Here is an 11,100-nt window from a genome sequence, read left to right on the forward strand (position 1 = left end):
CTTGGTCTCCAACAATACCCACAATGCACTGTCCTGCAAAGGCTCGCAGCCCACGGCAACATGCTCAGTCTTCTGAACTCTGGAGGCCTGGTGTGTGTGTGTGTGTGTGTGTGTGTGTGTGTGTGTGTGTGTGTGTGTGTGTGTGTGTGTGTGTGTGTGTGTGTGTGTGTGTGTGTGTGTGTGTGTGTGTGTGTGATAAGAGCAATACACTGGCAAAAGATAGCGACACACACACACACACACAGCCATGCATGAAACATAGTTTGCATTAAATACTTGATGAGGTGTGTGAGGCTGTCAGGCGTCGTTCTGTAGCTCAGTGAGAATAGTTGTCACATCCAATGAACAATTTTGTCTTGTGTAACGTCTCCTGAGCCGCAGTATGTGGATTCAGCCCTGAGACACAAACAGCCAACGTATATACAGCGCGGCATATGCGCACGCCACCGCCCGCGCCAGTGCAAAATCTAACATTCAGATGAGAAGTCACCGCTTTAACCTATTTAAAATATGAACGCAGCACAACGCAGCTCTCCGTTCATCCACTTTGTTTGTTCCTAAATGGCTTTAAAGTGAGAAAAACCATTAAACTTCACTCTTTCAGACGTTCGCTGTACGTCTTAATGGTTTTCAGTTCACAGCCAATTAAAAGGCTCCATCTAAGGAACATTTCCAGTGTTCCCAATGTTCGCGTGGATACTTCTGAAATCACTGGAATCTTTGGGAGGAATTCTAATTAGGTTGCGTGGGTTTGAACTTTGTCTGGCTGTTTGCCATTAAACGCTGCAGTCAGTTTTAAAACAAAATGTTTGAAATATACAAGTCAGCAGCCAACGTGCAGTGCATCCTTAGATTCAGCTGTAAATGCTGTAACTGTAAGAGCCCATAAATGCTTTGGACACGTTCTGAGCCACTCATACAGCATCATTTACTGCCTTTTATAATCCACCACTAAGCAGTGTTCATCACTTCAAATGTCAGTAGTCAGAATGTCAGGCCTGATCATGTTCAGCAAATAATAGCAAAGAAACAAACAAAGCGCTGAGGGAACTGGCAGCGCTCACAGATCACATCTGACTGGCTTCAGAGGAGACAGAGACGGAGGTGAGGAGACCGTCAGCGAGGAGCGAGACGAGCGTTCGGCCTCCTTAACGAAGGTGATAATGAGTGGGTGAGTGTGGTGGTGATGAGCGAGTGAATGTGGATGACGGTGGTGATGAGCGAGTGAGTGTGGATGACGGTGCTGATGAGCGGGTGAGTGTGGTGGTGATGAGCGGGTGAGGGTGGTGGTGATGAGCGAGTGAATGTGGATGACGGTGGTGATGAGCGAGTGAGTGTGGATGACGGTGCTGATGAGCGGGTGAGTGTGGTGGTGATGAGCGGGTGAGGGTGGATGGTGGTGGTGATGAGTGGGTGAGGGTGCACGGTGGTGGTGATGAGCGGGTGAATGTGGATGACGGTGGTGATGAGTGGGTGAGTGTGGTGCTGATGAGCGGGTGAGTGTGGTGGTGATGAGCGGGTGAGGGTGGATGGTGGTGGTGATGAGCGGGTGAGGGTGCACGGTGGTGGTGATGAGCGGGTGAATGTGGATGACGGTGGTGATGAGTGGGTGAGTGTGGTGGTGATGAGCGGGTGAGGGTGGTGATGAGCAGGTGGAGGTGGATGGTGGTGGTGATGAGCGGGTGAGGGTGGACGGTGGTGGTGATGAGTGGGTGAGGGTGGATGACGGTGCTGATGAGTGGGTGAGTGTGGTGGTGATGAGCGGGTGAGGGTGGATGACGGTGCTGATGAGCGAGTGAGTGTGGTGGTGATGAGCGGGTGAGGGTGGACGGTGGTGGTGATGAGCGGGTGAGGGTGGAGGGTGGTGGTGATGAGCGGGTGAATGTGGATAACGGTGGTGATGAGCGGGTGAGGGTGGAGGGTGGTGGTGATGAGCGGGTGAGGGTGGACGGTGGTGGTGATGAGCGGGTGAATGTGGATGACGGTGCTGATGAGCGGGTGGGTGTGGTGGTGATGAGCGGGTGAGGGTGGATGACGGTGCTGATGAGCGGGTGAGTGTGGTGGTGATGAGCGGGTGAGGGTGGATGACGGTGCTGATGAGCGAGTGAGTGTGGTGGTGATGAGCGGGTGAGGGTGGACGGTGGTGGTGATGAGCGGCTGAATGTGGATGACGGTGGTGATGAGCGGGTGAGGGTGGACGTGGTGGTGATGAGCGGGTGAGGGTGAACCAGGCGATCAGAACACAGCGGCCCAGGAGCCAAAGGCTCCGCCGTCAAACCTTCCGGCTCGTTCTCCCCTGCTGCCGAACAAAAGCTTTAAAAAGATCCACCGGTGACGCTGGCCTCAAACAGCTGCAGCGTCGCTGCAGCGTCGCTCCAGCGGGCGTTACTCAAACAGAAGTAAACGGCGCATTTGTTGTGAACTATTTTCAGTGACAGTATCCGCATTTTGTGCTCCAGTGAGTATTTACAGCAGCAGAATGGGATTAACTCAAGCCCAACCACAGCGTGTGTGCGAGCGCGGTAACAATGCGAACGGCACAAGTGATCCGCCGCGACAGTCGGACTTATTTTTAATGTTTTAGTGCGTTTTGTGGAGGTGTGTGTCATTAGGAAATGATCTTACTTCACCACACGGACAATTAATACTTTTAAAGTGATTTAGGTCAGCACTAAATAAAAATGAATGGATGAATGTCATACAAAAAGATATTATGAAAAATCTTATTTTAGCCATTGGCTTTGAGCGAATGCTGTGAATAAACACGTACACACATAAATAAACACACACCCACATCTAAGATGAGACATAAATAGGCAAACACCAAACACATATAGATGCAGACGGTGGAGGTCTCTGGAGCTGCACCTTCAGGCCACATTAGTCTGAGTGACTCAGACGCAGCTCTCCCGTGCCGTGTAGCTCAACATCGCGCTGCAGCTTCACGCACACGCTCGTACGCCGGGTCCTCCCGAATCTCCCCCAAAGTGAGAAACAAAGGGGTCGTAAACGGGAGAGAGGAGCCGAGAAGGGACCGGGGAGGAAGTGGGAGGGAGCAGGGGAGAGGAGAGGTGAGGGGGCGAGGAAGAGGTGAGGGGGCGAGAGAGAAGAGGGGGCGAGCGAGCGGAGAGAGAGGCGAAGACAGGGACGAGGAGAGAGAGAGCGACGGGAAGGAGGAAACCAGAGGAGAGTTACAGGAGCGCGAAGGCTCGGACAAAGGTTTGACTTCCACAAGGTTTCAGTGCCCCCTCGGCTCTGCAGCTGTCACCCCCCCCCCCCCCCCCTTTCATCTGTCAGGTCTGATTCCATCACTGGGAAGTCGGTCACATACCTGTAGCAGCAGCAGAAACACTGACACCGCTGACGTCAGTGACAGTGACGGCCGCCATCTTAGGCATCTAAGTGTGTGTGAGTGTGTGTGTGTGTGTGTGTGTGTGTGTGTGTGTGTGTGTGTGTGTAAGCCTAATAGAGCTGCACCCAGCAGACTGGCGTGACGCGCAGGCATTAGCTTCAGCGTGACAGTCACAGCGCTCACTGGGAAAGTAAAGTTCGATGATGTCACCAGCAGAACGGCTGAAACATCTGCCTCGACGGCGCTCACGGCGTGCGCATGTGACCAAACACCGGCCGTCGCAGAGCGGACGACAGCTTCGTTGGTTGAAGCGACTTCGCTGCTTCTCACTCCTCAGTCAGCGCAAGCTGTGAAACACTGTTTGACACAGATAGTGTTTGGAGTCTTCTCAGATTCATCAACTCGACAAAACTCACCAAACGTATCAGCAGTTTGTTTGGTCCGTGTTCACGCAGCACAGCTAAACAGTTTGCTTTGCGTTTCATGACTTGCCATAATGAAAATCGCCGTAGCAACGGTGAAGGATGGCGCTCAGACGACGCGCTGGTGTCAGAGTGAGACGGTGCCGTCATCAGGCATTGGTTCCAGACGAGAGGACGCACAGAACCGGTGCTGGGCCCAAAGCACCTGCGGAGGCTGCGTGAGGTAAAGTCTCCCCCAACACCTAAAGCAGCACACGGGGACGACGGCGCCATTAAAACCGCATCCGCTGCTGTAACCGGAGGTCTCGGTTTGTGACTGGCATCCTCTCTCTCTCTCTCTCTCTCTCTCTCTCTCTCTCTCTCTCTCTCTCTCTCTCTCTCCCTCTCTCTCTCCTCGCTCCTCCTCTCTCTCCTCTCTCTCTCTCCTCTCTCTCTCTCTCTCTCTCTCTCTCTCTCTCTCTCTCTCTCTCTCTCTCTCTCTCTCTCTCTCTCTCTCTCTCTCTCTCTCTCTCTGTAGAGCATGTTGCCACCCCTGGATAGCGTTTAGCTCCGCCCATGGCACAAGGTTAAAACAGCTGGATGAGTGTAAATGTTAGCGTTTTTGCTGAGTCACGTTCCACGCAGAGATCCAGCTTATTGCACCGCAAAGCAAACAAGGACCAGGATGTACTGACGCTCTTCACACACGTGAAACCTGATGCTGAGCAAAGATGTCCTCGTTCTTATGCAACCAGTGTCAGACGTATTGGCTCATGGGCTCAAAGACCCCCTCATAAATATTAAAGGCGTTGCAAATTAACATTTACATTAAGAGCACTTTTTTTGATTACAGCAGTGGCTGAGTATATTTTTTAATACTTCCATCGACAGTCGCACCACTGCTCTGAGGCCAGAGTTCCATCCCGTACGACGGCCTAATGGCATTTTCATAAATGTCTGTTTCATTTTTATTTTCCAATAAAAGCACGTTCTGCCGCGCTGAGAACGATCCGGCGCCGCGTGAAGGTGAGAAGCAGCTATGAACCGCTGTTTACAGTGAAGTGGAGCCAGGGATCCGTTTGAAGAGGACTGACCGGGTTGCAGATGAGCGCGAGCGCGGCCTCCGAGGGGATTCGGGCGGCTGTAACGGATGCTCATATCCATATCAGTCAGCGCGGAGCGGAGTCAGCTCTGCTTGAGTCACACATCTAATGACTTAAAGCTCAGCAAAACCACTGACCTGTGTCCTCGCGCTGACTCGCGCCACTCCCAAGCAAAGCCGACAGCTCGTTTGACCCAACGAGCTAATTGATGTATCGGCAACATATAGCTGTTAATTATGTTAATTTAGATTTTATATTTATGCCAAGGATGAAGTCAACACATTACGCCCCCTCATTAGCATCTCATGAGTTCATATGTCATGCATTTATTCATATGTTAATTCATGCTGAGACTTGCTCTTATTAATGCATGAATTACACACAAGTTACGTCCCCTCGTAATAAAGTGTTACGTTACTTCACCAGCGAGTTCGCCTTTTAAAAGGTGGATGAGTCTAGAGGTCGCAGATGTGAGCCGTAAATAAGGGGGTCGCGATTGCGACAGCGCATTGTGAGACGCACATATTTATGCTGAATTCAGAATTCGAGCAGCAGCGCAGTTCAAACGCCTTTTCTTAAAGCGCTAGAGCCGAAGTCGAAAGGAGTAATTAGAGCTGGACCTCAACTCCAACAACATCAGACATCGTTTAAAGCTAAACCAAGCTTTTCATACAGGACCTAACGCTCACATTATTGCAAATTAGCCGCATCTGACGTAGCTGAAACGCTCAGCGCTGGTTAGATAGCGGAGGAAGCCTCGTTGTGTGATATTTAATTTAACCCCCCCTCCCGAAGCAGATCACGTGACCACCTCCCTGCAACTTTCATCGTAAACTTACGCCAATTTCCTTCAGATGCTCGGGGGGGTTTCTGGGCTCCGGGTCACGTGACGCCAGCAGTGAAGGCTCATAGCAGTGACCCTGGCACCTCGCTCGCCTGCAGCACCTCTGACAGGACACCTCGGGGAAAACAGGGATAAGCCGCTTCTAAATCCACAAAACACGTTTCCACGGGATTAGTAATTCCCTGGACGTCTGCGTTATCTGTGTCAAGAAGGAGCGGACCGTTTGGAGGCGGCGAGCGGTCTGAACATCAGCAGTTGAGTCTCTCCTCGGGGCTTCAGGCCGGCGTGCGCGTGGAGGAGGCCGCGTGGACGTGCGGCGGTGAGGCGTTCACTGCAGACGCGCTCATTTAAAACGCGTCCGCCCACGTCCCGCAACAGCTGTCCAGAGACTCGTTCGAGCAAAGTGATTTGTAAGCGCAGCCTACACGCGACGCACCAACGGTGGCGGCGTCACGTCGCCGGCAAATTGCAGACAGCTTTTAAAAGTCCTACCGGGCGCTTTCACGCTTACGCGGCGGGTCACGGGTCCGCTGTTTGTTTTGATTAGTGAAACGTGTCAAAACGAAAGCGAGAGGAGATGAGATCACGTCGCAAATTGCTGCTTCGCGTGTTGCAAACTTGATAATGCGGTCCCGAGGGCGAGCGCAGGTGTGAACGCGGACCGCGCTCCCGCTGCCTCCGCGCCGACGGCGACGCAGACGCGTCACGCGACGCGGCGAGCGTCGCCCTCGCGAGCTTCAACTAACGAGGTCCGACAAATTTAGAAGCTTTCTGGCAGATGCGATTAGCGGTCAGTCATTGGGCCCGAGCAGGTTGGATGGATGCTGTGAAAGAGGTTCTTTGTGGCTCAAAAGAAGCGGAGGAATGATCGCCGTGACCGGAACCGTTCAACGTTCTATGGGAATGAGAGAGGTTGTCACCGTGAATCTCCTCCTCCTCTCTATTTACCGCAGGTGTAATTTCCCCGCGTACAAGGAGACCTGTCATCCCTAATATTTCCCATAAATCATTTATCCGTCCTCAATTAAGTTTATGGAGTGTCCACAACAATGTCCTCAAACGCGGGAGGAAAAGTGAAGCCCACGCGGAGGAGAGTGTCTGATTCCGAGCGGTCGCGTCAGCGGCGAGTTCATTAACTGGGGGAAAAAAATGGGCTTTGCTGTTTCACAGGAGAAAAGACATCAGTCTGTGTCCAGCTAACGGCTAAAAGCTAACGGTTCGATCCATCCACCTCCTGTCTCCTCGCCCCATGATCGGCTCAGGTGTAGAGGCCATTAACGCACCTGGAGCCGAGCACAACGAGGCCCAGCCCCCGATTCATCAGCACCTCCCCCTTCATTGGACCGGAACCTGGACCCTGTACGTCCACAATGTAATGAACTAAAACGTGTTTCCTCTGTGTTCAGATCCAAACGTAGCGAACTGTGCAACTCACAAACAACCTGTTGTTGTCCCACAGCATCACCTGCTGCTGATGTCACGGTGGAGTGCTGCGTTTGAGGCACGTCAGATTAAACGGGAACCCCGGCTTCCGCTAGCTTAACTCCTGACTCATCGCAGAGGACCCAAAAGATGTGCGGGCTCTTCGGGTGGAGGCGAAACCCACCCGAGTTGTTTCCGTGTCATCGCTGCCAGGTCACGATAGCCGACGTTCGACTGGGGCAGCGAAGGCAGCACTTCCTGGATGAGTCACGCGCCCCCGCTAAATGTGGAAGCCGCTTCTAGGAACGCTCCAAAGCTCCATTTGTGGAGTCAGGTGGACGCGTGGGGTCCCGGGGGCTTGGGTGAAGCAAGAACCGTTATGTGCGTGCTATGTGGGGCGCCTTTGGGTCCGCTTCATGAGCGTCGCTCAGACGTGAAATGCTGCTCTGTGTCCATGTGCTGGTTCTGCTGCTCAGGTCAGCGTGCCACAGGATCCCATTAGGAACACAGTGAGCTTGAAGAATGGAACCCGCAGCATCTCCAGCGGTTCCCTGAGGGCCCAAACACCGGCCTCCGCTGAGGACAGAGGCCTTTTTGGGTCTTTGAACACAACCCAACCCCCACCAGGCTCCTGAAAATGATCCCCCAACACTCAGACAGCAGCTCGCTCAGCTGTTCCCAGGTCAGTGATCTGCCTCCTCACCCAAAGGAGGTTTTTCTACCACTTTGATGCTCCCTCACACACGTCTCCCTCTAAGTTGGACCTTTTCAGCTCACACCGTTTTGTTGGATTCTCTTCACCTCAAACAGGTTTGAAAGGCTCCCTTTCTCACCTGAGCAGCCTCACTGAACATCCTCCGTCCGTCGCTGCTTCTAAAATTGCTTCAGCAGTTCCTTTTTCGGACTGGAGAACCGACCGAAGCCTCAGTGCAGCCTAATGTAACGTGTGATGCAGCTTTACTTTTTAATTCTTGCAAATCATGCTGATGATGCACCTCTTATAAGTCTGCACAAAGTAAACTAAACATTTATCAAATGTTTGTTCGTTTAGTTTGACTGGATTAATTGAAAAATAGTTTCAGCTCTCGCCAACAAGTGGCCTCATCTGCACATTTCATGTCCTCGACCTCCAACAAAGGAGCACAACAAGGTGCCGCTCGAAACCACTTGGCTGAAAACAACATTTTCTGTTTTGCCGGCTCATTTTTCCAACTTAATGGTGAGGAGAGTCCTGCGAGGGCCCGAATGTGAGCGATCGACCCACAGAGGTGGCGCGCGGGTCGGCCGCCGTCGAGGCATAATGGCTCATGAAGTCGCACCAGGTAACGGCTGCTAAAAAATTTAAAATGTACCGAAACGAAATATCACTTCAAGCTGCGAATATTGGAAAACTGGAGCGATGCTGAAGAGAGGGCAAGTGGGACCGCGAGCGTGTACGTGAGGGCAAGTGTGTAGGTGTGTATGAGTGAGTGAGCACGAAGAGGAGCTGATCCTATCAGACGCTTGTCAGGTCCTGTTGGGTTTCTCTCTATAAACCTGCGAACGAGGAGACTTGTGCTGCACTTACACTTTTTGCCCTCCTTCCAGTCTATATGTCTCTCGCTCACACACTCTCTCTGTCAGTCGCTTCCTGTTTTCCTCTGTCTTCCTACATTTCCCCTTTTCTCACATCATTAGTCTCTCGGTGTCTCCCCTTGTTCTCTCCCAGGAGCTCAGTGAGGATTTAGGCCTCCTCTCCTCCTAGACTCACCTACATCCTTTCATCCTTCCCTCAGCCTCCTCCTCCTTCTCACTCTCCTCTCCTCATTTTCTACCCTTCTCTCTCTCTCTCTCTCTCTCTCTCGCCCTTGCTCGCTCGCTCGCTCCACTTCACCTGCTTTCTTAGCCCAAAAAATAAACCCACACATACGCACACTCTGACACGTCACACGCGCACACAGAATCAAGCCCAAACCCATCTGCAGCCAGCAGCACAACATCTAATCCTTATGCTTGAGGAGGGGGGGGGGGCTCGCAATCACTCCTGCTCTGGTTCTTCCCCACCACTCATTTCCTTTCCTCTTCCTCAGTCATCGTCTCCAACCTTCAACGCATCCCGCTGGTCGGTGCTGATGCTGAGGGGAACCGCTTCCCCTGTTTGAGCGGCCCTCGTCTCGTCCGGCGCCGATGTTAAAGGCCCACGTCGCCTATCCAGACATCTTCTAATACAGAAATGCGATAAGCCGCTGAAGCCATTGGCCGGAAAGATACCTGCCGCCTGTGAGCTCATGGCTCCAAGCCCCCGGTGGTAAAGCGATGATGTCTGGTGATGCTGCTGCCTCGCCGCTGCGCTGGACGCTGCTGCCGCCCTGTGGCCACTGACGTGAACTGCACGCCCCCCTTTTCCTATAATGACTGTTTGATTTTCAGAGTTGCATCACGACCCCCCTCACATACACACGCATACCACAACCGCCACCACCTCCACCTCCCTTCTCCTTCCACCCCCACTACCACAGTCCCTCCCCTCTTGCTTGGATAAATATTGCTGGAAGATATATAACGTGTTGCTATGGTGATCAGCTCGTGGATTTTTTTTTCCTTTCATGGCGTTTGTGGAAGACAGGGACATGGTGGTGCGCAGGAGCTCTGAAGATCTGTTGTGTGTGTGTGTGACTGTGTGTGTGTGTGAGAGGATGAAGGAGGGGAGGAAAGGTGGCGGCGGCGGTGACGGTGGGGGTCCTTTCAAAAACATAGCAGACCCAAAAATAGTGCCAACAAGCTCTGAGTCCTCGTGTTTTCATGCACGCCACGCGCCGCTCACCTACCGTAGCCTGTGTGCACAAAACTAACAGCCCCAACTAGCAGCTCCTCTGGGGAGTGTTTAACCTCTCTTCCTCCTCCTCTCCTCCTCTCCTGTCTCCTTCACCACCTCTCCATCTCCCACCACCACCCCTGCTCTCCGGCTGCTGTATCTCTCGGGGGACGCATTCTCAGTCTGCCTGATTGGCTTCTGTTTATGTGCATGTGCCAATGTGTTAATGCGTGCGTGCGCGTGTGTGTGTGTGTGTGTGCGTGTGCGAGCACGCTGCCCTCTATCAATTAGCGCAAGCTGCTGCAGCAATTACCATCGCCCATTGTGTTTGTGCTGTGTATGTCGTCGCACACGAGGGATAACCAGTGCTTCATTGATCGCCAGCTGTCTGCAGTTGAAGGTTCCCTAATGGTCAAGCTCACACATAGGCACGATTGCTATGATGGAAGGGATGCTTGTGTGTGTGTGTGTGTGTCTTGTGAACCTTTTCAGAAACACACTTCCAACTCGCTCTTTCAGACCAGACGGCATCCTAGGAGACACCTATGCATGCGCGTGTGTGTGTGTGTGTGTGTGTGTGTGTGTGTGTGTGTGTGTGTGTGTGTGTGTGTGTGTGTGAGCTGATATCAGTGCGGCCCAGATGGCCATCTTCGAGGGGTTTTCTGGAACATTCAGGCACTTGTTGCTTCTTCTTGTGTCTCTCCCTTTCTCTCTCTCCCTCACACACACACACACACACACACACACACACACACACACACACACACAAACAGTGCTTCTTTTGAAGTGCGAAACAGCTTGCGGTCAGCTCTGCTCCTCTTCCACGGTTCCGCCGAACGGCAGCCTTTAGAGCTGCAGATACGCGATGAAACAAGCGCAGGCAGAGGAATAACAGGCGCTCCGGCCGCTCGTGGTGTGAGACGGCGCGGCTCTTTGTCTGCCTCCACGGTGATGGACTGGCAGAGTCCAACTGTTCCCTGAAACGTCCAGGTCAAGTGTCTGCTGTTAGCCCAGTAGCTTTCTTGCAGCACATCAAAGTCTGTGGCTCCTTTAGAGCTGTCCTCAGTTCTGGTGGGCCCTTAGCAGTGATTTAGTGAAGATAGACAGCGGCGCTTAGTTTCCAAGAGCTTTTGTGCGTGTGCTGTCACCGAGGTCAAACCTGCTGTCAGATCAGAAGGAGACAC

At 52.7% G+C, this 11,100-nt stretch overlaps 1 long non-coding RNA gene across 2 annotated transcripts; it reads left to right on the top strand.

The window, feature by feature from the left end:
- The first annotated feature begins 5,732 nt into the window (after positions 1–5,732).
- LOC114863799 (uncharacterized) lies at positions 5,733–8,836 on the top strand. Of its 2 annotated transcripts, none has more exons than XR_003787163.2 (3): positions 5,733–7,072; positions 7,160–7,804; positions 7,933–8,836. It is a non-coding gene; the product is annotated as an uncharacterized LOC114863799 (long non-coding RNA). The 2 variants fall into 2 exon arrangements; XR_008695605.1 differs by having other exon boundaries at positions 5,733–7,059.
- Positions 8,837–11,100: the final 2,264 nt, after the last annotated feature.

The sequence above is a fragment of the Betta splendens genome, chromosome 1 (genome assembly GCF_900634795.4).
Source record: "Betta splendens chromosome 1, fBetSpl5.4, whole genome shotgun sequence".
NCBI classification, from domain to species: Eukaryota; Metazoa; Chordata; class Actinopteri; order Anabantiformes; family Osphronemidae; genus Betta; species Betta splendens.